The 25820-nt window shown below is 36.7% G+C and overlaps 1 non-coding gene across 1 annotated transcript; it reads right to left on the bottom strand.

The window, feature by feature from the left end:
- Positions 1 to 1482: 1482 nt before the first annotated feature.
- Positions 1483 to 1556, bottom strand: TRNAN-GUU (transfer RNA asparagine (anticodon GUU)). Its single transcript has one exon. It is a non-coding gene; the product is annotated as a tRNA-Asn (tRNA).
- Between the last annotated feature and the right edge of the window lie 24264 nt (positions 1557 to 25820).

Raw genomic sequence — 25820 nt, 5'->3', positions numbered from 1 at the left:
TTTCTCATCTGCCTTAGGGCTTCAAGGTGAAGAACCCTAAGTCTTTGGATGCAGAACTTTGGTGGATTTTGTTCGGTTTGCAGCAACTATCACTTAGTGCTTTAGGATTTTTTTCCCGTCCTCAATTTTGTTTTAGCCTTAGGTTTTTATAGTGACCATTAGGGTTTCTGTAATTTCATTAGATGGATTGTTTAAGAAATTTTGTATCTGATTGATATCTGATTTGGTTAGGTTGTAAATTGATTGTTTTAGGAATTAGGATTTTCAGACTTGATGGATGTACTTGGTCCAATTTTACTTGTAATTTGTATTATGTAATGTATTTGTGAATGAAAATAGAAAGTTTTGATTAATTTAATTTGCCAACTTTTGATCCATTTTTGCTTTCCATTGCACACAAAATTAGGGTTTTTGAGGTTTGGGGATGTTATGGATAACTCGAGTCATGAGTTTGACCCGATTTGGAGGATAGACTTGGGTCGTGCTTGATCTAGTTGGGTTATGGACTTGGGTCAATCGTTTGACCCAATTGAATTGGGCTTGAATACTTTGACCAGGCTTAAACAAACAATATCATCCTCACTTTTAATAATTATGACTAATTAAAATAATAATTTAATTAACTTAATAATAATTAAGTCATTAATCTAATCTAAATAAATAAATTATAAATTAATCAAAATCTAATTAATTTAATTAACAACATAAATTAATAAATATTTTATTAATTTAATTTAAATTAATAAAATTCCAATTAATTTTATTATTAATATAAATTAATCAATGTCTAATTAATTTAATAATAACCACCTAATTAACTAATAACTAAAGACTTTCTAAAAACAAAATGTTATGTTAAACTAACTCTGGACTGTCCTAAATTAGCAGTTAATCATGATGGGATCAAAGATTTAAAAAGTCAAAACAATCCTCCTTTGAACATGTTAGTGATTTCTTCGATTGGATTTTAGTTTGATTCCCAAACTTAGTATTTCTTTTTAAATAATATTTAGAAATGTATGATAGATTAGGTTGTTCATTTCTTCATGATTTATCGGGATTTTTTTTTAATAATGAGATAAAATTATTAATATTTTATATAATTTCTATATAGGATACTAGATTTGCAAGTTTATATAAAAATATTATTGATATTTTTACAAAATTTAAAACTCATTTAAAATGTTTTGTATATTTTTAGTTTTGAATAAATTAAATAATTTAGTTTTGGTTTATCAGATTTCAAAATTAAAATTTTTGAAAATATTTATAAATTGTTAAAACATAAATATTGGTGAAATAAAAATATATTATAGAGAGTATTGCAGTAATAATGATTTGTGTATGAAGCAATGTATAGAAATAAATGGTGATTATGAAATGTATTAAATTCAATGTGGTTGGAAGAGTGGGTAGATATGAATAATGCAGAGGCGTGGGTTATAGAAGTAAAAAATGAATTGAGAAAAGGTAAAAAAAAAACGCTAGAAGGAGGGGTTGAACCTCCGACCTTGTGGTTAACAGCCACACGCTCTAACCAACTGAGCTATTCCAGCTTCGTTGTGTGGTGTGCTCTGATGTCGGTATTTATATACATTCAACTCGTATTGAAGACTCAAACCAACACACATGCTTCGGTGACAACATTAATTCAGACATAGTTATACATACCTACATATAACCTATGTTTCACTCCAAACATACTTCAATCCCTTTTCTTGGGCCATTATTCAATATTTATACAATCCCTTTATACTCCTAATAATAACATTTTTCTCTTCCAATTTTATTTTAAACAAAACAAAAAATATTTTAATAAAGAAAATTCCTTTTAAACATTTTTTATTTTAATACATAAAACTTAATTTTTCTTGTGTTATTTTTTAGTATTTTTAATATATAAAATGTATAATTTATTTAATTAATAAAATAAATTTTAATTTGATATAGTTGAAATTAAATGACTTATAAAAGATTGATTAAAATCAATATTTTGTATTTTCTAATATATTAGTTTATGATAAATATTTGTTTTTTATATTCATTTGGCTTGAAATTCTACATGCTTGGATTAATTAATATGTTTTATGATGTATGATTTAGTTAGTGTCACATTGAATGATGATTATGAATTAGTAAAATATGAATTTATAAGGAACCTAATTTATATTTTGTGAGAAGATGTTTTAATATATATAACATGTATAACATATTTTATTAATTAAATACAAAATAAATTTTAATTGATATAATTGAAATTAAATGACTTATATATTACGCTAGAAGATTGATTCTCTGCAACTGCGATCAGAAGGAAATGGTGGTAAAAATAAATAAAATATAAGTTAAAATATTTAAGTATACAAAATAACTTTTAGTAAATTTTAATTCTTAAAAAGAAGTTAAAATAATATTAGTTTTAACTATTTTTTAATTCTTAAGTGTAGTACAGAAATATTTATTTATTTTTGTTGATATATAGAAGGTTTATTTATCAAATAGTTTATGAATAATATTTTTAAATTAATTTAGTGTAACAAAACTTCTCATATTATTACATTAGTTTAATGTTCGTAATGGAAAAATTCAAATAGCACTTTCAACAAACATACGCGGCAAAGTAAAACATTAAAATAGATTTATCCTTCACTCCCGTGGAAGATAAAATGTGATTTTTTTTCTAAGGAACAAACATATATGCTTTTCCAAAAGCTCTAAAAGACCATTTTTCCCTTACTAATATGAAATACCCTAAATATCCTTACATCAATTAAAATTTCATATTATCCATTTTGTTCATAATTCCTTAGTTTAATATTTAAATATATCCTTAAACATCTATTCGGGTCGTGCAAGCCACAAGGCAAATTCGGCATTTAGCCTAAGGCCCATAAAATTATATTTTTAAGTCCCAAACAAAATATTTATTAATACTAATTATTAACAAATTTTAACTGATTAAAATAAAATAATTTGAAATCTCTCTCTTCCTTAAAAATTAGTCGATAAATATCATCTTTTTAAAAGTTAATCAATATCATAATTAAAGTTATTTAAAGTATTTTATTTATCCAAAAAAAAATTCCCTATTAACCCATCTCAATTCCCTAAGTAACGTCTCTCACTCTCCAGACTCCATTCTTCATGTTTTTTTTATATGCTCATCTTCTGTTCATAAAGAAAATTCTTCTTCTCCTTCCCTTGAAATCTATTGTATATTGATCAAACTTTGTCTTTGCGGCTCAACCTCTCTGAATTTGACATCGTATGGATTCTGAACACCTATAAATTGCATATATCTCGACGTCCCGCGTACGGAGCGTCAAAGTCTTTCATCTATGTTTGTTTTCAATTTCAGGTTCTATCGTTCTGTTCATCGATTATACTTTTCTATATTTATTTTAGAGTTTAGTTTATTTTTATTTCTTTAATATTTAGTTAATTTTTTATTTTGATTATATACGAAAGAAAATGTCAAATAGAAAGTATGAATCTGGTTATGAAAAATTGAAAAAAAAATGAAAAGTTTAAAAACTAATTGAATCTCAACGTGGTGGTCTTGATAAATTTGTTATTGTTCATAAAAAGGACGCAGAAGCAAGTTTAATAGGTGAAAATATGATAGAACAACGACCGTTAGATAATACTGACAATGGTGTATAACAACCACCTAGAGATGATACTGATAATGGTGAAAATGTGATAGAACAATCACATATAAATAATACTGACAACACAAATAGTCATAATTTTAATCAAGAGCTAGAAGATAATATTTTAGAAATAGGAATAGAAGAGAATGTTGAGCATAATAACACTTCTAATGAAGTACCTACAAACATTTATGACCCAAGACTACGGAAAAATATTGATGGAAAATTTAGAGATTTAATGATAAAAAAGGGTCATATCAGACATGATAATTTTCAATATCCAAAAGATGGAAATAAAAGATATTTCTATTCATCGGGTTATCAACGATCACTGTAAAATGGAGAAAAACATAATAGAAGATGGCTAGTTTATTCTAAATATTTAGACAAAGTGTATTATTTTTGCTGTAAGTTAGAATTGAAAGTGAAGTGTTAGAATTGTTTGATTATAAAACTCTGATAAATGATTTTGCAGCTAAAAAAGCTAGAAGATTAATATTGATATTTTATATAATATACTAAGTCTCTTTAAAATTCTTATAAAAAAAGGTCCCTTTAACATTTTCGCCTAAAGCCCCAAAATGTCTGTAAACGGCCCTGACATCCATTAGTCTTAATTAAGCGTATAATTTTATTAAATTGTTGTGAAATGACTAAAATGCCTTTTGTGGTAAAAATGATTATTTAATATTCTTCCTTCAGATTATATTAGTATATGAATGATTGGCCTTTTAAGCAACAACTTAGGCTGGGATATCACAATCTCCCTCCTTAAAATAATTTCCTCCTTGAATTGATACGTCATTCACAGTTCCCACAAAACCTGCTTGACTTGGGTGCTAACTCCATTTCACATGCTTCACCAACTTCGAACCCCTCAACTTGAATTCCAAAGTTTACACTTGCCTTTATTGTGTCTTCCACCGATAATAATACTTTTCCCTTTGTCTCGACGTGAAAATTTAATGTCCATCATCATTCTATGATGAAGCACTATGTTTCTCCCATTATTTATGGCTTAACTTAATTGTAGACCTCTAGAACTTTCACACTAGGACTCCTTAAACTTGTAAAACCTTCTCCTATACAGTGTTTCTTGTCCTTCCGATTGGAGTACTTCCATATCATCGACATGACTTGCCTTAGATCTACTTGACTAAAAATTCTTCAATTCCTATATTTTATCTCTTGAAACTTGCCTTAGGAATCCTTCATTATAAGTTATCCTTTAATGATCATCACAGTATCTCAATTTCACCACTAATTAATTTACTCAATTGGTTTCTTTCACATAAGGTGTACAGGGTTCCCTGACACATTCTAATCCCTGCTTTTAATTGAATGAGTCTTAAGTACATTGCATCCATCTTTACGATGATTCTCTGCATGTTATCCACTACAGGCATTGAGGTGTCAAACTCATCCCTATCTTGGAATTCCATTCATTATGTCTAGATAACTTCGCCTCTAATACAATTTTCGGTCTAATCACTAATAAATAAGTAGTCCCTGTAGCGGTAAATTCATGACCATTAAGCTATGGATAAACTTAACGTTAATAAAACCAGAGTCGTCACCGCACTTTTATTGTTTCCAAGGGAAAAGGGAAAAGTACGAACAAAACCCAAAGATAAGAAGTTTTTAAATCAAAACTAATAAAATGCCATATATTACAGGTAAGGGGGTTGGTTACACAAAGGGAAGGTGTTAGCACCCAAAGTGTCCTAGGTACTCCTAGGGAGCCCTTTGTTGTATGTACATGTGTTTTGGATATAAAAGATGCTTGCAATAAAATAGAGTGTGGGGATGAGAAAAGAATTCATTAATTATATTTTTTGTGTTTGACAAGACCTTCGGACTTGTGCCTACGTACCAACATAAAATGAGGGATCAAAACCTCGTAGTTCGTGGTATCAATTTCAAAGTGAGTGGATTACTTTTAACAAAAATTTAAACTTAAAAGAGGCATAATGGGCCTAAAAGAGTTTGATTGAGTGTTAGTTCTTTTTATCTTTTTTTTTTGAAATTTTAAGTCAAGTATGGTTAAGCTCATTTACAAGTTTGATCTAAGATAAGAGTTTGAAAAATGCAATGGCATAAGGCCAAAGTTTCTAATTTGCAATAAAGTTTAAGTTTAGAAATCACAATCAAAGAAGATTTTAAAATGGGGGAGGAATTTGAAATTTAAGAAGTGGGAGGAGATGAAGAGACTAATCCTAAGCAAGAATTTAAAAGTTAAGAATTAAAAAGATCTGACCAATGGGATGCAATTCAATAGACAGGAATGTCATATAGAAACCCAATTTCCCCTTGGACTTTTAGAATCAAGCAATATCACTACACAAATAGCAAGAAGAGCAAGGCATCAAATAAAGATAGCCACATCCAAGTTAGCAACTTCATGATCTTCTTCATAATCTTCCCCATGTATCAGATGAAATAATCCTTTGAATGGCTCATAATAAGGCATTAGTCACATGTTCAAAATAACATTTGCATCAAGATCATGTAGCAGATGAACTCAAGTGGGATCTCAATACTTGCTTCAGATGAAAGTTCAATTCATAATGACTGACTTCAGAAAAGTTGACATTGGCCAAGTCCTTTTTGCATAGGGAATGTTGCCTAATTCTAAGTCCAAAGCCTCAGATCAAATCCAACAGTCCACACATTTTTTTAGGGTTTTTGTTGTTATTATGTACATTAAGGTCAAAAGGTCACAAACACAAACAAAATACACAAACAAGTATATACAATCACAATATAATCACAAGATATGGCTCAAGTGAGCAAAGTGAAAATGGCATTAAAGTAAACAAGTTAAATGGTATGAATAATGGCAAATGATAAATGACTTGAATTTAAAGTGCACAAAGTAAATGACTTGAAATTAAAAGTTAGTCAAATGTTTGTTGATTAGAAGTTAGTATTTGCTTTTGCTTTTCAATTGTTTAAGTCATTCTTTGGAGACACTCAACCCTCTATTCACAAGCATGGATCCTTGAACCAAGACATCTTTCAAAGGAAGGAAAAAAGGCCAAGTTTCCACATAATACCATGACAGGGGGGAGACTTACAATCTCACTTACTATAATGTTATGCTTTTTGGTCAAAATTTAGCGTTATGTTAAGCAATCGTAATTGGACTTATGTAAAAGTCACAACTATTTGAGGTCAGGTAATAGAAATTTTAGTGTTAATGCATGTTAGAGATATGGTATTATGAACCATACTCCTAAAACATACCACACTTAAAAGAAAATGGAAAAAGAATGGACCTAATCTCATTCATACTTATATTTTTTATGAACCAATTAGCCTTAGGATATAGAGATATCATAGGTCAATGGAATGGATGAGGTAGAAAGGGATTGAAGATGAAGAGGGGGGGAAATGAAATAAACTCAAATTGGTCATGAGAGGACTTTTATCAAATTAAAATCATTCATTCATTTTGGGAGATGAAATGTACATTTCATCAATCCCCTAAATCCAATGATTTTAACCCAACAAAGTCAAATCAACCTTGACCAAGGCCCAACAACAAAAGTCAAACTTAACAAGTCAACACAAATAGCTCAACACAATTTATTCACATTTAAACAATTAAAAATCAATTAAAATGCATTAAATTAAATTATGGTTGATCAAAATTCTAAAACCTCTTCAAAACACCAAATAAATGGCCAAGATATTTATCATAGGTCAAACAAGGTCAAAGGACCTTGGACAAAAAAATTCATTATTTTTGGAAACTTGAAAGTATTTTTAAACAATTAAAAATATGCACAAAAACAATTAAATCATGAAAAATATTAATATTGATCCAAAAAATAATTTTAATTCAGAAAATGAAAGAGAAAAATATTTGAGAATTTTTGGTGAAAGTCACATATTTTTTGGATCAATATTAAAATTAATATGAATTAATGAAAATAAGTCAATTAAAATTAAAATCAGAAATTACAAAAAAAACGTGGACCACTTGATCTCCCTCATTAATTGAGGTGGCAGATCAAGTGGCTCCAAGCGCGCATTCCATGTGTTCTAGAGTCAACAGCGTTGCACATGTGGTAATCAAAACCAACGCCTAAGATTAAAACAAAATGAATGGATCATGCGATTTAGAGACACGCCAACACATTGCCGGAGTCAGAGCTTCAGTCTTCTTCTCCGGTGGACCTCACCTGACTGGTCCACCTTCAACCATCACCAAAATAAAAAAGGAGGACATGAATTTATAGTAAAAATGCCCAGGAGCTCGAATCTGGCCTCAATTTCACCTAACTCCAAGTATACAGAAAGATACAGGGAGTTGAATTTTGAGGATCATGATCTAAGTTGCTTCGATTTGACCTCTAAGCAACTCAATCTTGTTGCCTACATTGGTAGGACTTCAAACAACCAAAAATCAACAAGAATAATGGAGAATTGAGTGAGAATCTAAGAGATGAAAAATTCAGAAATTCACCTTCACTGCAGGTTCAGATTGACACGATCTTGCTCTCAATTGTGTCTGGCCTTGCTTTAAATGCTTGATGGAGTGGAAATGGATCAAGAAAAGTGATGGACTCTTGGAGTTTCAATCTCAAAACAGTTGAGAGATTCAAACTCGATTTTCAATGAAAGTCACCAAGCTTATCCTTTGAATGTGAGGGTTTAAGGTTATTGATTCAAAGCTTGCGCGTCAGGGTCCATAATTTTGAGCATGAGGGGTTCTATTTATAGGCCAAGTGATTGATAATTGCACACTTCTTTCAAAATTCCAAAAATAGCAATATCTTTTGCATGGATGCATGGGCGTGTGATAGTCCCATGTAATGATGCATTTAGGTCCAAAAATGAGTGTAAGCAATGCTGAAAGGCCATGCATTCATGTGTGAGAAATGGAACTTCAAATCTTCCAAATGGCCCTTCAAATTTAAGCCATGCGCAAGTTATTCATTCTATGTCCAAATGGGATGAATTTGGACTTTTTGGAAAGGTTAGATCAAGAGGAACAATTTCCATGTTGAACACTTTTTCATTTGAAGCTTGGATCATGATGAATTTTGAAGTGGAAGTTTGGAAAATCAAACATATCAAAAAAAAATCTAAGTACCAAGCCATATGTTCACTTCTTCCACCTTGAGTAACTTTTTCTATGGACTTCAAATGAGAAAGGTTCTTTCATAAAAGTTTTATCTCTCTCAAAGTAATTCAAATTGGTAACAAATTTGCCCTCATTTGGATTTAACATGAAGGAGTTATGCATTTTAGAAGTTGAGGAAAATCACTTGTTCAATGGTATTGGCCCAAAATGACCTATAATGTTTCCTCATATCACATGCATTTAAAAGTTGAAATAGATATCTTGAATATGATCATGCAACTTGAATGGCTTTTATCTCATAAATAATGAGCAAGTTATGGTCTTGGGAAGTTGACCTCCAAATTAGGGTTCAGACAAAATGACCTATAATCTTTCACCATAAAAAATGACTTTCCAAGAAAAACTAGCTCTTGACCTCAACATGAAGGTTGTTTAGAATGTCATTTAGAGTAACTTTTCTCTTGGAATCATTTTCATATGACAAAAATTGTAGGAGATAGGGTCTAGGGAACCCCAGTTTTGACCAGTTGAATTCCTCTGGTCAACCACCATGAACCAACTTGCTAGATTGATATTCTCTTGACTTTTGGGAGTCATGGAGGATCATATATGCATAAGATGATTAAATGTAAAGTACCCCTTGAAATATTTGACCAATTGGTGAAGAAACTTGTTGAAGAAGTCACATAAGATACCCAGATGAATTAAGGTTTCCAAGGTAAACCAACTCCAAACTCTTGATAATTTCTTGATCAAAATAAAATGTGAATATAATGGGGATCCATATATGATACTTAAAGGCATGGTAAACCACTTATTAATTGATCTCCTTGCAATGAGGGTCTTAAACCCTAGATATGAGCTTGATAGAGCATAGGTGGGCATATGCACTGCCTACAAAAGAGTTAAACTATACAATGACATATTTTTGGTATTTTGGTTAGTAAATGATAAAAAAAACAAAGTATGATACAATCAAATGTGCTTGGTGATCTCTCCCAATGCAAACCAAATGAAAGAGGGGTAAGGAGGATGCCAAGGTGTGATCCCAATGCTAATGCATATGATGAGAAAAGCATGAGGGATCTTAGGGTCAAAATTGGGGTCTTACTGCTTCCCCTATTTAAGGACATTCTAGCTATGGAGATGAAGGTTAAAATCTTCGTATCGACTCAGTAGAATGGACTTAAATAACAACATATAGAAACAAATTTTGTTCCCTAAGAGATCTCATGATGCATATGATATGAATGTTAAAATAATCTTTGTGGGGAAAATGTTGCCACAAAGGAAAAGAATCCGGAGGGACCGAAAGTCCGCAGAAGTATAATGCATTCCATAAGGAAAACTCACTGGGGAGACAGAGACTCTGAGGGATAAAAAGGGGTGTGCATAGGCCAGGCTACGACTTTGAAAACTGTTGGGGGACTCGAGGGATTCCATGAAAATAAATCAATGGAAAGACTCAGCAGGAGGGTAAAAGGAACCTCTGCAGGGGAAACGGGTATATCAGAATAAAACTGAAATACTCGACCCAAGCAGGAAATGGCGATTTCACTGAGAAAATACGCACTCAAACTCAATTGGGGAAGAAATGATTTTCAACACAGGAGTAACAGAAGTATATTATCCATTACTAGGTTACCGGGTAAGGGAATAACAAATTCTGACAGAGAGGACATCCGTTACCGATTAGGGTAAACATATTAAGGATGACTCGCCGAGGGCAACCAGGAGGTGTATTCACTACCAATTACTGGGTAAGAATAACCTGCTAGAGAAAAGCCAAATAGGATTTACAACTACCGGTTACTGGGCAGAAGACCTCAAAGAAAGAGAATATTCGTCACTGATTAAGGTGAACATATCAAGGATAGACTCAAATGGGAAGAATATCCGTCATTGGTTAAGATGAACATATCAAGGATAGACTCACCTGGGGATATTAGGAAGGATATCCGTCACCGGTTAAGATGAACATATCAAGGATAAACTGCCTGAAAAAGTAGGAATTATATGTATCGGATACTAGATAAAATACCAAAAAGAGAATATCTGTCACCGGTTAGGGTGAACATATCAAGGATAGACTCCGAGGGGAAGCAGTATTTACAACTACCGGTTACTGGGTAGAAGACCGCAAAGAGAAGGAAACCTGTCATCGATTAGGATGATCATATCAAGGATTAACTCTTTGGGGAAAGAAAATAGGGATTACAAATACCTTTTTACTGGGTAGAATATTAAAACGAGAATATCCGTCATCGGTTAAGATGAACATATCAAGGATAGACTCAGAAGGGAAAGAGTATTCGTTGTAACACCCTTCTAAAATACCCCAATAAATAATTAAAACAACCAAACATAAATCAGAGTATATATGCAGTTTAAGGGTGTCACACTTGACACTTCACACCATGTTCCAATTTAACTCGTCATGCTCATTTATTCATCAAAATAAACATTTGCATAATTCGCAGCGGATAGAAATTAACAACAACATGCAAAACATGTAACACATTACATGTAAAATTGTCCAACAACAATATGAAAACAAGGTAAAACATCCCGTCCCGATGTTACATCTACCAGAGCATGATTCACTAAGGAACTACACTAGACTCCAAGGACTAGCTTCTACTCAATCACTGCACGTTACCTGAAACATAGTTGTAAGGGTGAGTTCCTCAATCGATATAATAAGCATTATAAAATATCATGTAATGCTAAGTAAATGAACACATCTCATCACCCTAATCATATTACACATTCAGTAACGACAACATCAACTCATACTCACAATCATGCTCAACATAAACATCAAAACACACGTATAATATTGGAACACATCCATTCATATTATACACAATACATACATTATGCAATGAGACTCCATGCATGCGGTACCGACTATTCGTGAACATGTAGTTCAACCTCACCGATCAAATCCAGATACGGCTACCAAGCTCACTAGTCCCACTCATTTGAGACCTAGTGACTCGCTCACTAATTCCTCACCATGGGAATTAGCTACCACCCCAAGGGCTATGCTATGCACGCTAATCACCTAGCATGCAAACATCAACAACAATCCACAATAACTCACTCACTAATTCCTCACCATGGGAATTAGCTACCACCATAAAGGCCACAATATGCAAGCTAAATCACTTAGTCATGCAAACATCAACAATCATCCACAATGGACATATGCTCACACTCTAAGCCATAAACAGTCCATTCACAATTGCATACATAATAGATACATCCACAGCATTATGCATACAATCATACATCATCCCCATATTTATCACATAATCATATCATGCCACATAATCAATCACAGTATTAGCACGCTCTACTAATACCCCTACCGCTCAAAACAACGGGAAATGATCCCTATTATATCATACGCCAATATAGGCCAAACATCAAACATGCACACCACATTTAAATATAAATTTTTCACTTTTCACACAGTGTTAACCGGTTAACGCCCTGGGTTAACCGGTTAACGCAACATAGAACACGCTTCCTGGCAATTCACAACAGTGTTAACCGGTTAACACCCTGGGTTAACCGGTTAACGCAAGACAGACAACAATATTTCACAATTCATAACAGTGTTAACCGGTTAACACCCTAGGTTAACCGGTTAACGCAAGACAGAAAGTTGTTCCTGCGCTAACACGAACAGAATGCAGAATTACCCGCATTTTTCGCCGTCGGGGGACTTCTGGACCTCCGATTTCAATTCCGTAAACGGCTACACGTCCAGAAAATCACACTCATCCAATTACAGATTCAATTACAGCTTTAACATAACTTATTCATCTCAATTTTTCAGCATTCAACATCCCAATTAGGGTCAAATCAATGGCTTATCACTACCCATTACATGTTAACCCATAATACCCATTAAACGACGATAAACCCCCCTTACCTGAGTTAATCCGGCAATTGATTCTTTGACCTTCAGCAATCGCGAACTCTCTTCTTGAGCCCTAGCCTCTTCTTCTCCCTTTCTCAGTTTCTTCTCTTCTGCCCCTTTTCCACTTTTGAGTCGCTTCCTTCTTTTCACGTGAAAAACCCTTTTTACCAAATGGAACTCTTTATATATATTCCAACTTATTATTCCAATAATAATAATTCCAAATAATATTCCAATAATAATCTAATTATTTAATTAAATTAATAAATATACTATTAACTTAATTTAAATAATTATCATATTTTTATCGGGGTGTTACATTCGTCATCGATTAAGATGAATATATCAAGGATACACTTTCTGGGAGACGTGAAAATGAATCCGCTGGGGAGAAAAAGGGTTACTTTTGTCGGGTATTGGGCAAAAAGTGAAATACTTGCAAATTGAGAAGAATATTACCAGTTACTGGGTAATAGACTCTCAGGGGACCAAAAGCATCCATCTAGGTAAGATCTAGAAAGAAACAGTCAAACAGAGACTCAACCCAATGAGGATATAACTCAGGGGGAGTGATTCCATACAGATAGTCAACTGGGGAGGAAACTGAAATAATAATCATCCACGAGGAAGTAACTCAGTGGGGAATGAGAAAGGTTAAAACCTTTCTGCTTAGTGGGCTGACACTCTACAATTGAAAGAGGACAGACAAACCAAATCTGCACGGGGGGAAAAGTATACCACCGTAGCAAAGGATCAGAGAAACAATGAATCTCAAAGTGTATTATTAATGAAACGAATGTACATGTATATGTATATGTATATATGATGATTATGCTGACAAAACGATCACAAAGGATACAAATGTTACTGGACCGCATCAGCAATACAACACCCCGCCAATCCTCACAGGAGGGAAACAACTGCTGGAGAGAAAAAGTTACAAAGGAATACTCAGGAATCGCCCATCTCAAAGGCTCAACCCTGGCTGGGGAGAAGGAAAAGATTTGCCGGAAATACGCATCATCAACTCTACGGGGAATTTTAGGTCAACACCATATCAAATGGGAGACAACCTTGCAGAGGATCAAAAATACTGCTTAAGAATTGGGCTAATAGGGGTCATGGACAACGCTGCTGGCGACTTGAGGGGAAACAAGATTTGTTGAATCTATGCAACCTGCTGCAATAACGTGCCTATAACTCGAGGGAGGCAATTACAACCTCAGTTGGGGAAACCAACAAAACTCGGCTGGAGATGCTGAAAATCTGCTGGCGAAAGTGCATAAATCACAACAAATGCTTGGAGATAAAAACCAACAATGCTTCGCTTTTTAGGGCTTACCTGTTCTCGGACCGCTGTAAACATCCTTTCATGAAATCGATTTCTCTTAAAAAAAGTAATTGCATTTATTATTTAAGAAAACATGATTTTTATTTTAAAACTTTAATTTCAAAATGATCATAATAAAATTTAATTCTATTTAGCTGAATAAATAAGAGTGGAAACAATTGGATAAAAAGCTCAACTTTATTTAATAGAATGGTAGTCTGTAAATGACAAGACTCCATAGATCTTTACAAAAGTTGGAAAATGGTAATTTACATGGAAAAGGGCTACATTGAATACAATAATCACTAATCCTTCTACCGCCTTCAATATCCACTGTGTTCTTGGCTTTGGCTGAAGATGAATCAGGACCAGACATTGTGCTCAAGAAAGTCTTCAAGACTGAAGATCAATCAGCTTGCAGTTACTTGCCATAATCCATCATTTTTGCATAAATTGCCCCAAGTAGGGGTACTCAATTTATCGAGATAATTCTTATGTTTTATGTCTCTAACTTTTGCCTGGATCGCCCTTTCGGGTTTTCAATCCACCGAGACGCTCATTTTTGCCTAAGCTGCCCTTTCGGGTTTTCAACTTAGCGAGTTGTTCTTTTCTTTTTTTGGGCGAAGTATTTCTTGACTGCATCGACATTCACAGAACGCGTGAACTCTTCACCATCCATAGTTGTAAGAATCAAAGCGCCGCCTGAAAAGGCTCTCTTAACAACATATGGGCCTTCATAATTAGGAGTCCATTTGCCCATAGAATCTGGTTTGAAAGATAAGATTTTCTTGAGCACAAGGTCACCTTCTCTAAATACACGAGGCCTGACCTTCTTATCGGAAGCTTTCTTCATTCTCTGCTGGTATAACTGACCATGACACATGGCAGTCAACCTCTTCTCTTCAATCAAATTCAGCTGGTCATACCTGGTCTGACACCATTCAGATTCAGTCAACTTGGCTTCCATCAAGACACACAATGATGGGATCTCAACCTATACGGGGAGCATAACTTCCATATCATAAACAAGTGAGAAAGGGGTTACCCCTGTTGAAGTGCGGATGGATGTACGATACCCATGAAAAGCAAATGTGAGCATCTCATGCCAATCCTTGTACATCACAACCATTTTCTGAATGATCTTCTTGATGTTCTTGTTTGCAGCTTCAACAGCCCCATTCATCTTCGGTCTGTAGGGAGAAGAATTATGATGTGCAATCTTGAAGTCTTTGCAAAGAGCTTCCACCATATTATTGTTCAAATTCGATCCATTGTCAGTAATGGTCTTGCTTGGCACACCATACCGACATATAATCTGATTCTTGATAAACCTCACAACAACTTGCTTGGTTATATTTGCATACGATGCCGCTTCAACCCACTTCATGAAGTAGTCAATAGCCACCAAAATGAAACGATGTCCATTCGACGCTTTGGGCTCAATCATGCCAATCATATCAATTCCCCACATGGAGAAGGGCCATGGAGAGGAAATGACATTCAATAGTGTCGGAGGAACATGAATCTTATCTGCATATATTTGACACTTGTGGAATTTCTTCACAAACTTGCAACAGTCAGATTCCATTGTCAGCCAATAGTAACCTGCTTTCAACATCTTCTTACCCATAGCATGTCTATTGGAATGAGTACCAAAGGAACCTTCATGGACTTCAGTCATCAACAGGTCTGCTTCGTGTCTATCCACGCATCTGAGCATAACCATATCGAAGTTTCTCTTGTACAATACATCACCATTCAGGTAGAAGTTTCCAGCTAATCTCCTCAAATTCTTCTTATCCTTCAAAGATGCCCCAAGCGGGTAAATCTGACTTTGGAGAAAATATTTAATATCAAAATACCATGGCTTTTCATCTCTGATCTCTTCAATAGCAAACACATGAGCTGGCCTATCAAGACGCATCACAGTCAAATTAGGAACTTCATTCCAATACTTCACCACAATCATTGATGCCAACGTTGCAAGAGCATCTGCCATCCGGTTTTCATCTCGAGGGATATGATGAAATTCAATCTTTGTAAAGAAAGTCGAAATCCTCCTCGCATAATCTCTATATGGTATCAAACCGGGTTGATTTGTCTCCCATTCACCTTTGATTTGATTCACAACCAAAGTTGAATCTCCATAGACGTCTAAATACTTGATCCTGAGATCAATGGCCTCTTCAAGCCCCATAGTGCAAGCTTCATACTCAGCCATATTATTTGTACACTTGAAAGTCAATCTAGCTGTAAATGGAAAATGAGTGCCTTGAGGAGTAATAATCATTGCCCCAATTCCATTACCATACTGATTAATAGCTCCATCAAATACCATGCCCCAACGAGAACCAGGCTCTGGCCCTTCTTCAAGCAATGGTTCATCACAATCTTTCATCTTCAAGTACAAAATCTCTTCGTCAAGAAAATCATAATGCACTGACTGGTAATCTTCAATCGGTTGGTGAGCCAAATGGTCAACCAAGACACTACCTTTGATCGCTTTCTGAGATCGGTATTCAATATCATACTCTGATAACAACATCTACCAACGGGAAATCCTCCCAGTTAAAGCAGGCTTCTCAAAAATATAATTGATTGGATCCATTTTGGATATCAACCAAGTGATATGATTCAACATATATTGACGCAGACGCTTAGCAGCCCAAGCCAATGCGCAACAAGTCTTCTCTAACGTAGAATACTGAGTCTCACAGTCGGTGAATTTCTTACTGAGGTAGTAAATAGCATATTCTTTCTTTCTAGTTCCATCTTGCTGACCAAGAACACAACCCATACTCTCTTCAAGCACAGTCAAATAAATGATCAATGGTCTTCCTTCAACAGGCGGAGACAAGATCGGAGGCTCAAGCAAATACTCTTTGATACTGTCAAAAGCTTTCTGGCAGTCTTTGGTCTAATCACAAGACTGATCTTTCTAAAGAAGCTTGAATATAGGCGCACACGTAGCAATCATGTGTGAAATGAATCTTGAGATATAATTCAAGCGGCCGAGAAAACCTCTTACTTGCTTCTCAGTTTTGGGCGCATGCATCTCTTGTATTGCTTTGACCTTGATAGGATCATCTTCAATACCTTTCTTGCTGACAATAAAGCCCGACAACTTACCAGATCGAACACCAAACGTACACTTATTGAGATTCAAGTGGAGTTTGTACTTCCTCAAACGCTGGAATAACTTCAACAAATGCTCAACGTGTTCTTCTTCATCATTGGATTTAGCAATCATATCATCAACATAGACTTCGATCTCTTTATGCATCATATCATGAAAAAGAGTGGTCATTGCTCTCTGGTACGTTGCACCAACATTCTTTAAACCGAAAGGCATCACTCTATAACAAAATGTTCCCCAGGGCGTAATGAATGTGGTCTTCTCCATATCTTCGTGTGCCATTTTGATCTGATTATAACCGGAAAATCTGTCCATAAACGAAAAGACTTTGAATTTAGATGTATTGTCTACCAACATATCAATGTGTGGCAGAGGGAAATCATCTTTCGGACTAGCTTTGTTCAAATCTATATAATCGACACACATGCGGACTTTTCCATCCTTCTTAGAAACAGGCACAATATTGGCCACCCACTGCGGATACTCAGCAGTAACAAGGAAACCAGCGTCAATCTGCTTATGCACTTCTTCTTTGATCTTCACTACCATATCAGGATGAGTCCTCCTCAACTTCTGCTTGACTGGCAGGCATTCTGGCTTCAACGACAATCTATGCTCCACAATCTCATAATCCAAACCAGGCATGTCTTGATAGGACCAAGCAAACACATGTGAATACTCTCGGAGAAGATCAACCAACCCCTTCTTAACTTCAGGACACAGTCAAGATCCAATCTTGACTTCCTTCACATCATCTTCGGAACCCAAGTTGACTAACTCAATCTGCTCTTCGAATGGCTGAATGGCTTTTTCCTCGTGCTTAAGTAGACGAGACAATTCATCAGACACTTCTTCATCACTTTCTTCCTCAGCCTCAAACACAGGGAATTCAAAGTTTGGAGAAGGAGTAGGATCATTGTATTCAATGGGTTTAGAAACCAACTTGCATAATGATTTGATATTTTGATTTTAGAGAAGTAAATTGTGACCAAATATTATGCAGATGGACAATCATTATTTATTTATTTATGTTTTTTGTGATTACCATTTTTCAGAAAAGCAAAAAGTAAAAATAAAACATCATAGATGTGGATGAATAAAATTGCATTTTATTAATGATCAAATTGAAAGATGCCAAACAATGTTCACTTCTCCCATAGGCATAGGAGAAGGATTTTCAAAAACAATAAAGCAATTACTTAGAGCGATGAACAATAACAGGAACATTGACAGTGGTCCAATTGTTGCAAGCTTTTCCATGCATCACAAAATTGGTGCAGTCTTCATCTTCATCACCCTCGATCACAGCAACTGAGTGTTGCTCATTACCATGAATGAACCCTCCGCTACGGAAAATGGGTTGCACATCTTCTACCGATGACCCTTGTTGGAATCCTAAACCAGCTCTGCTCTTGTTCTCGGCAACCTCTACCATCCGGCCCCACTGATCAGAATGACCGTCTTCAACAAACTTCTGCGCGTCTTTAAAAGAGGACATGGGTGCCCCAACTCTCTTTTCTTCAGCAATAGATAGAGCTTGGAATGGAGTTCCAATCTCATCCCCAGCTTCAACATATGAGAAAGACGACGGGTGGCTTACCAACAAAGCTTTCTCTCCTCCAACAATAACGAGCTTACTATTCTTCACAAATTTCAACTTCTTATGCAAAGTTGACATCACAGCTCCCGCCTCATGTATCCATGGCCTTCCTAACAAGCAACTATATGGCGGGTGGATATCCATTACTTGAAAAGTAATTTGGAAATCACTCGGACCTATCTTTACTGGAAGGTCCACTTCTCCTATAACAGTTTTGCGAGAACCATCAAAAGCTTTGACGATCACGCCACTGTATCTCATCGGAGCTCCTTGATACGACAATCTAGAAAGAGTTGACTTCGGGAGTACATTAAATGAAGAACCGATATCAACCAACACATTAGACAACGCGTCCTCCTTAAAATTCATCGATATATGCAATGCTAGGTTGTGATTTCTGCCTTCCTCAGAAAGCTCTTCATCACAAAAGCTCAAGTTGTTGCAGGAAGTGATGTTAGCCACAATATGATCAAACTGGTCTACTGTTACATCATGTTTTACATACGCTTGCTCCAATACTTTTTGCAATGCTTCTATGTGCGCTTCAGAATTCTTGAGCAGAGACAACACTGAAATCTTGGAAGGAGTTTGGAGCAACTGCTCCACCATATTAAATTCGCTTTTCTTGATCAAATGGAGTACCTCATCGTCATCACTAGGCTTCAAACTGCTGGATTCACCAGACTGACACTTTGGAGCACTAACCGGATTTGCTGCAGGTACATCAACCTCCTTACTGACATCTTCTACATCCTTTGGGAAAACAGGCCCAAAAACACTACCACTACGGGTCACCTTCGTTACATCAGCAATGCTCACAACAGAACTGGTCGTAGGCAATGAAACCTCTTGACCATTCTCCAACATAGTTGCATTATACTGATACAGAACAGCTCTATCGGATGCATACGGGACTGGACCCGCTAACCGTATTACCAGCGGCGATATCGATCTACTGTTGTTATTACTGCTGCTACTGTTAAATTGAATTACCACCCTCTCAGGAGTCTTGAATACTGGTACTATTACGTTGACATCATCTATATCCCTTGACTGTTGAATATGGATTACATTCTCATCCATCAACTTCTGGATATCTCTCTTGACAACCGAACACCCCCGGGGGTTCCCACTGCATATCATATAATTGTCGTGGTTATGTTCACAATCGCTAATAGTACATAGGGTCTTATGCATCTCAACCAAAGATCTACGAATGCGTCTGTTACCACAAGAAATCTATAAGGCATGTTGAAGGCGTAATTAATGAAAGTGCCTTATGAATTTAAGGTTTATACCCATCAAGGGGTGGAGATGTGCCTAAGATAAGCAAGAGTTGAGAAAAACATAAGTCATTAGAGGATGAAGCCGACAGAAGAATTATGTTTGGTCGAAAACCCATTCTGTCGACTGAAATGAAGATTGGGACTCAAGGAATTTTGGGTTGTGTCAAACGCATAGAAGACAGGGTCGACCTAAATACCTGGGCGGGAGAAGTTTGAAATTGAAAATGACCAGCAGTTACAAGAAGAATAGGCGCCAGAATATGGAGCAGTTTGCAGAACGTGTAGAGCAGTTGTAGATCGTGTGGTACGACGCCTACTATTTTTTAGGAGTTTTTTGCCTGTAGGCAGTTTCTTTAGTTTAGTATAAATAGGATATCCCACGAGGGGCTCGGGGTGTTCACTTTGTACCAAAATCACTTGTAAAAAAAACTTCTCATTCCCAGCGCGAGGAAGCAAGAGTTTTTAAGAGTTCTATGTACGTGAATCACCACATTTATTTCAATGCAACTTCCTTACTTTTCACTTGTTCCCGTTGAACATTTTATTTTAATTTCATTTACTTTTGAGTCATCATTTTACATTATCGTCTATGCTGTCGACACTGATTCTATTACGATAATAGAGTTCACCAAAAGCGTGTTCTTCGTGTACGTCTTTTGAATGTTATAGTACTGTCGGTCACGAGTCACCCATAGGCTATAACATCATTTAAACCTTTCGTGTGGAAAAAACCCGCGCTTGTTCAATACTTTGTCAGGAGCCGTTCCTCACAAAACTGTTTTGTCGAATTGAATAAGTCACACTTGCACAACCACATGTCTTAGGATCAACTGGTCGATCCTGCAAGTAACCCTTAGTTTTAAGGCCTAGGGAGGACCAGCGGTTGTTTACCAATTTCCACAGTAAACAAAATGGCACACCCGGTGGGACCTTGCTAGTGCAGTTACAAAATTGCATGAAACTTAGAAGTGGAAAACTATATAGTAAGCCACGAGAAACTTTGAAAATGTCAAACTCCAATACAGATGAAGTGCCACAAGGGACTTTATCCACTACGGAAACTGTAATCTCACAGGTTGCCACTTTGCCGCCGTTGACAAGTGCAACCTCAACGATGTTGACTACGGGTGCGGTTGGAACCTCAATTCCTTTACCTCCACCGGGAGGTTCAGGATCAATAATACCGACGTTCAAACCTTATGTGCCTCGCTTTGGCACCACAAATCCTCTTTATGGAATGTTGTATTCCTTAATGCCAGGATACCAGTCGACATCAAGTGCAAGATTATTTTCGGACAACGCTCAAAATACTAATCCCTCCCTGCAAGGATCAGCGCAAGGGGGCAATGTTAGGAATAATACTCAGAATAGAACCATGCTACTGTCGAACACTTCAATAGCGGTGTTGAGGTAGCAAATGGATGATAGTAACCACGAGTTGGTTAATATGTTAACCAATCAAATGGGTACAGTTTTTAATCTTGTGATACAGGAATCTACTAAAACAAATAGGCAGGTGGCGAATCAATTGACGCGCTTGTGTAATTTTTTGGGGGCACCGGCTCGACAGATGGCACAAGTGGCTAGGCAAACCATTCCTGTTCAGATGGAGATAGGGGCAGCAGAAGATGAGACAGTCCACGAGGGACAAGTCCTTAGACCCCAGCAAAATCAAGGCGTTGAATCAGGAGTAGCAGGACGTAACCAGATGGTGTTGGTTAACCGACACCAAGACGCTGATCAAATTGTCGATCAACATCGACAAGAAGACTTAGTAGTAGAAAATAATTTGACAACTATTATCGAAAGGATTATGGCTAGGAATGGTATGAGTGTCACATTGCAAAGGCCACTATATACTTCCCCGTTGGCTGAGTTTATTCTTCAAACTGAGGCACCGAGAGGAATGAAAGTGCCTAAGTACACTAAGTTTGGGGGAGAATCTGGTGAGTCGACAATAGAGCATATTGTCAGATATCAAACAGAGTCAGGAGATTTAGCTCATAATGAGTGTTTGAGGGTAAAAACTTTCCTTCCTCTCTGACTAAGGTTGCCTTCACATGGTTCACTTCTTTGGCCCCAAGTTCGATTGATTCATGGGCCAAGTTAGAAAAGAAGTTCCATGAACAGTTTTACGAAGGACACTCCAAAATTAGTTTGGCAGAATTGTCTAGTATTAAGAGAAGGTTTGCTGAGAGCATCGACGATTATCTAAATAGATTCGGATCATTAAAAGCCAGGTGGTTTACGCAAGTACCAGAACATGAACTTGTTCAGATGGCTGTTGAGGGTTAGATTATTCCATTAGGAAGAAAATAGACCCTACTTTTGTGAAGAGTATCTCACAATTGGCTGATAGAGTTCGACACCTTGAACGACTAAGATTAGAAAAGGTTAGACACAATAAGGCTAAGAAAGAAAAAGTGGCATTTGTCGACTATGACGCGACGGACCCAATATACGAGGTTGATTATGCCTCATCGACCGAATTAGAAATAGACGTAGCTAAGTTAAAGCCAGGATCTGCCTATGAGTGTCGATCATTACTTCCTGCGCAAGGAAAAAATCCTGTCGAAAACAATCCAAATTTCCCCTCGAAAACTTATACTTTTGATGTGACAAAGTGTGAGGAAATTTTTGATTTGTTAGTTAAAGATGGCCAAATGGTGGTGCCACCTGGTACTAAAATACCACCATTAGAACAAAGACATAAAAGAGGACTTTGTAAGTATCATAATTATCTTGGTCATAATACCTCTAATTGTTACCTTTTCAGGGATCTGGTTTAGAAAGCGATTCAAGAAGGCAGGCTGAAATTTGCTGGCCGCAGAATGAAGATCGACGCTGACCCTCTCTACCAGGAGGAAGCTCTATTCGTGGAGCCAGTCGAGATCACCGAATATGATGAGGCCGACATGCTGGAGCAAACTGGTGAAAGCCCAGATATCGACATAACTGAAGTCTACCCAAGGGCTGACGAAGATTTGGTAGATTTCCTCTATCGCTGCAAGAATAATCTGCTTGTGCCCCAGATGTGGTGTTGTCACCGACAAAATAGCTGCTGAAAATTTCCAGAAGCTACAGTTGGGCAAAAGCAAAAGAAATGGGTTAAACAGAGGGCGCCAGAATGAGAGAGGCTCAAAGAAGGTTGTGGAAAGTGCTCAAGCGAGGCCTAGGAGCTTCGTACCGTCGGCAAATGTTCCTATAGGCACTTGGGTCAAGCCTTAGGAAAAACAAGAAACCCCACAAGGGGTTGCTGCTGCTAGAGGAGATCTAGCAATTAACTACAGGCGTGAGTTCAAATCTGAGAAAAGGACCCATGTCTCTGAAAATTATTTGGGGAAGAACCCCATGTCAAGGACTCAATGGCGACGCTTTCAGAGGCGTAAGCAGGTCGAAAGAGAGGCTGCTAGAGGAATAGCTGGAAAAAGCATGGCCAGTGGGGCGAATGCTGGAAAGAATGTTGTTGTGAAGGTCGACACGGCAGCAAAAGAACGGATCAGGGAGTATGTCCGTTGACCAATTGAGAAATGTTCTGATGAAGTTACTGATGACTTCAATTCAGAATCTGGAGCAAGTCTGGACATCTTAGTCAACATGGTGTCAATTCTACCACAAGAATATAATTGTGTGACTGAGGTGGAGGAGTCGGTAGATGATGCCGACGCTGAAGAAATGGCTTTACACCAGCCAAGATGCTATTTTGTGTTAAACGATGGTTCTGCTGATAGCCAAGAAGCAGTTTTCGAAAGGCCCATGATGACTATGAAAAATCATTTGAAACCGTTGCTGATTAGGGCCAAAGTGGAAGGCGTAACTATCAACAAAGTGTTGGTAGATTGTGGCGCCACTGTCAACATCATGCCACACCATATTCTGAGGAAGATTGGCAAGTATGATACTGACGTCAGATCCAACAACGTGGTCTTGTCTGACTATGGGGGCAAGACAAAAAGAACCATGGGTGTGATCATGGTGAATATCACCGTCGGTTCAATAACTAGACCGACACTGTTTATGGTGATAGATGCCAAGCCAAGCTACAACTTGCTATTTGGCAGAGAATGACTCCATGGTGTCGGATCCGTACCATCCTCATCGCTTCAAAGATTGGTGATTTGGAGAGAAGATGGAGTGGTCGAAAATATCGAAGCTGACCAAGGATACTTCATGGCTGACGTGAACAATGTCGGCAAGAAGGAATTCGAGAGAAAGCTGGCCAACATTTCTCCTTGTTTTCCAGCTGAGGATGTGTACGCTAATCTGAGTGAAGCTTTTGTTTCTCTGACTCTGCACGAGACTCATGGCTTCATTTGGGATGTGGAACGTTTAGATGATCCACCCTATACAGGTATCCGACCGACAGGCTGGGGGATGTCACTGATGATGACTGAGCTAGAAGCTCTAAAAAGGATTTCGGCATACGTTGCCGAGAACAAAATAAAATCGGCTCTAGAGGCTGAAGAAAACATGGTTGTCAAAGCCTATGTGTTAAAAAAATAAAGTAATTTGGCTATGGAGCCAGAGCCTCCAAATAAGCCAGTTTTGGCTAAGGAAAACGTCAATATGCAACGTTTGGACTGTATTTATGACGATGAACCTTTAGGGTTTGAAAAAGACCCAAAGGCACCAGAGAAAATGCGACCAAAAGACCCCTTAGAAGAAGTCGGCCTTGGTGAAAATGGCGACAAAAGGCCAACATACATTAGCGCTAACATCAACAAAGAGTTAAAATTTGAGGTAATATCTTTACTTAAAGAATTTAGAGATTGTTTTGCTTGGGATTATAACAAAATACCTGGTTTAAGTAGGGATTTGGTCGAACTAAAACTGCCAATAAAAACTGGAAGAAAGCCAGTAAAGCAGACACCTAGGTGTTTCGCACCAGAGATCATGGCAAAGATAAAAGCGGAAGTAGAAAGGCTCCTAAAAAGCAAGTTTATACAAACTGCAAGGTATGTCGAATGGTTGGCCAATATTGTGCCAGTAATTAAGAAAAATGGGTCTTTAAGAGTATGTATTGACTTTAGAGATCTAAATGATGCTACCCCCAAAGATGAGTAGGCCATGCCCATATCGGAAATGTTGGTCGATTCGTCCACTGGTTTTGAATATTTAAGTATGTTAGATGGTTATGCTGGATATAACCAAATTTTTATTGCAGAAGAAGATGTGCCGAAGACGGCGTTTCGATGCCCAGGAGCCTTGGGAACCTATGAGTGGGTTGTCATGCCATTCGGCTTGAAAAATGCCGGAGCAACATATCAGAGGGTAATGAACTCAATGTTCCATGATTTTATTGAAGATTTCATGCAAGTATACATTGATGATATTGTGATAAAATCAAATGGTCGACTTACTCACATCGAACATCTCCAAAAGGCCTTTTTAAGGATGAGGAAATGTGGATTGAAAATGAATCCATTAAAGTGTGCTTTTTGTGTGCAGGCGGGTGACTTCCTTGGCTTTGTGGTGCATAAAAAAGGTATTGAAGTAAACCAAAGCAAAACAAAAGCCATTATGGACGTCAAACCTCCGTCGACCAAAAAGGAAATGCAATCTTTGTTGGGCAAAATAAATTTTCTTAGAAGATTTATATCAAATTTAAGTGGCAAAACTAAAGCCTTTTCACCACTGCTTCGACTGAAGAATGAGGACTTTAAGTGGCAAGAAGAGCACCAAGAGGCTTTCGACAAAATCAAAGAGTATTTGACTCAACCTCCAGTATTGGCCCCCCCTGTTAGGAATAGGCCAATGAGGTTGTATATTGCAGCCTCAGAATCGACTATAGG

The sequence above is a fragment of the Lathyrus oleraceus genome, chromosome 2, assembly GCF_024323335.1.
Source record: "Lathyrus oleraceus cultivar Zhongwan6 chromosome 2, CAAS_Psat_ZW6_1.0, whole genome shotgun sequence".
Lineage (NCBI taxonomy): Eukaryota > Viridiplantae > Streptophyta > Magnoliopsida > Fabales > Fabaceae > Lathyrus > Lathyrus oleraceus.
The sequence above is the reverse complement of the archived record's forward strand: the minus strand, read 5'-3'. Positions and strand labels throughout refer to the sequence as shown.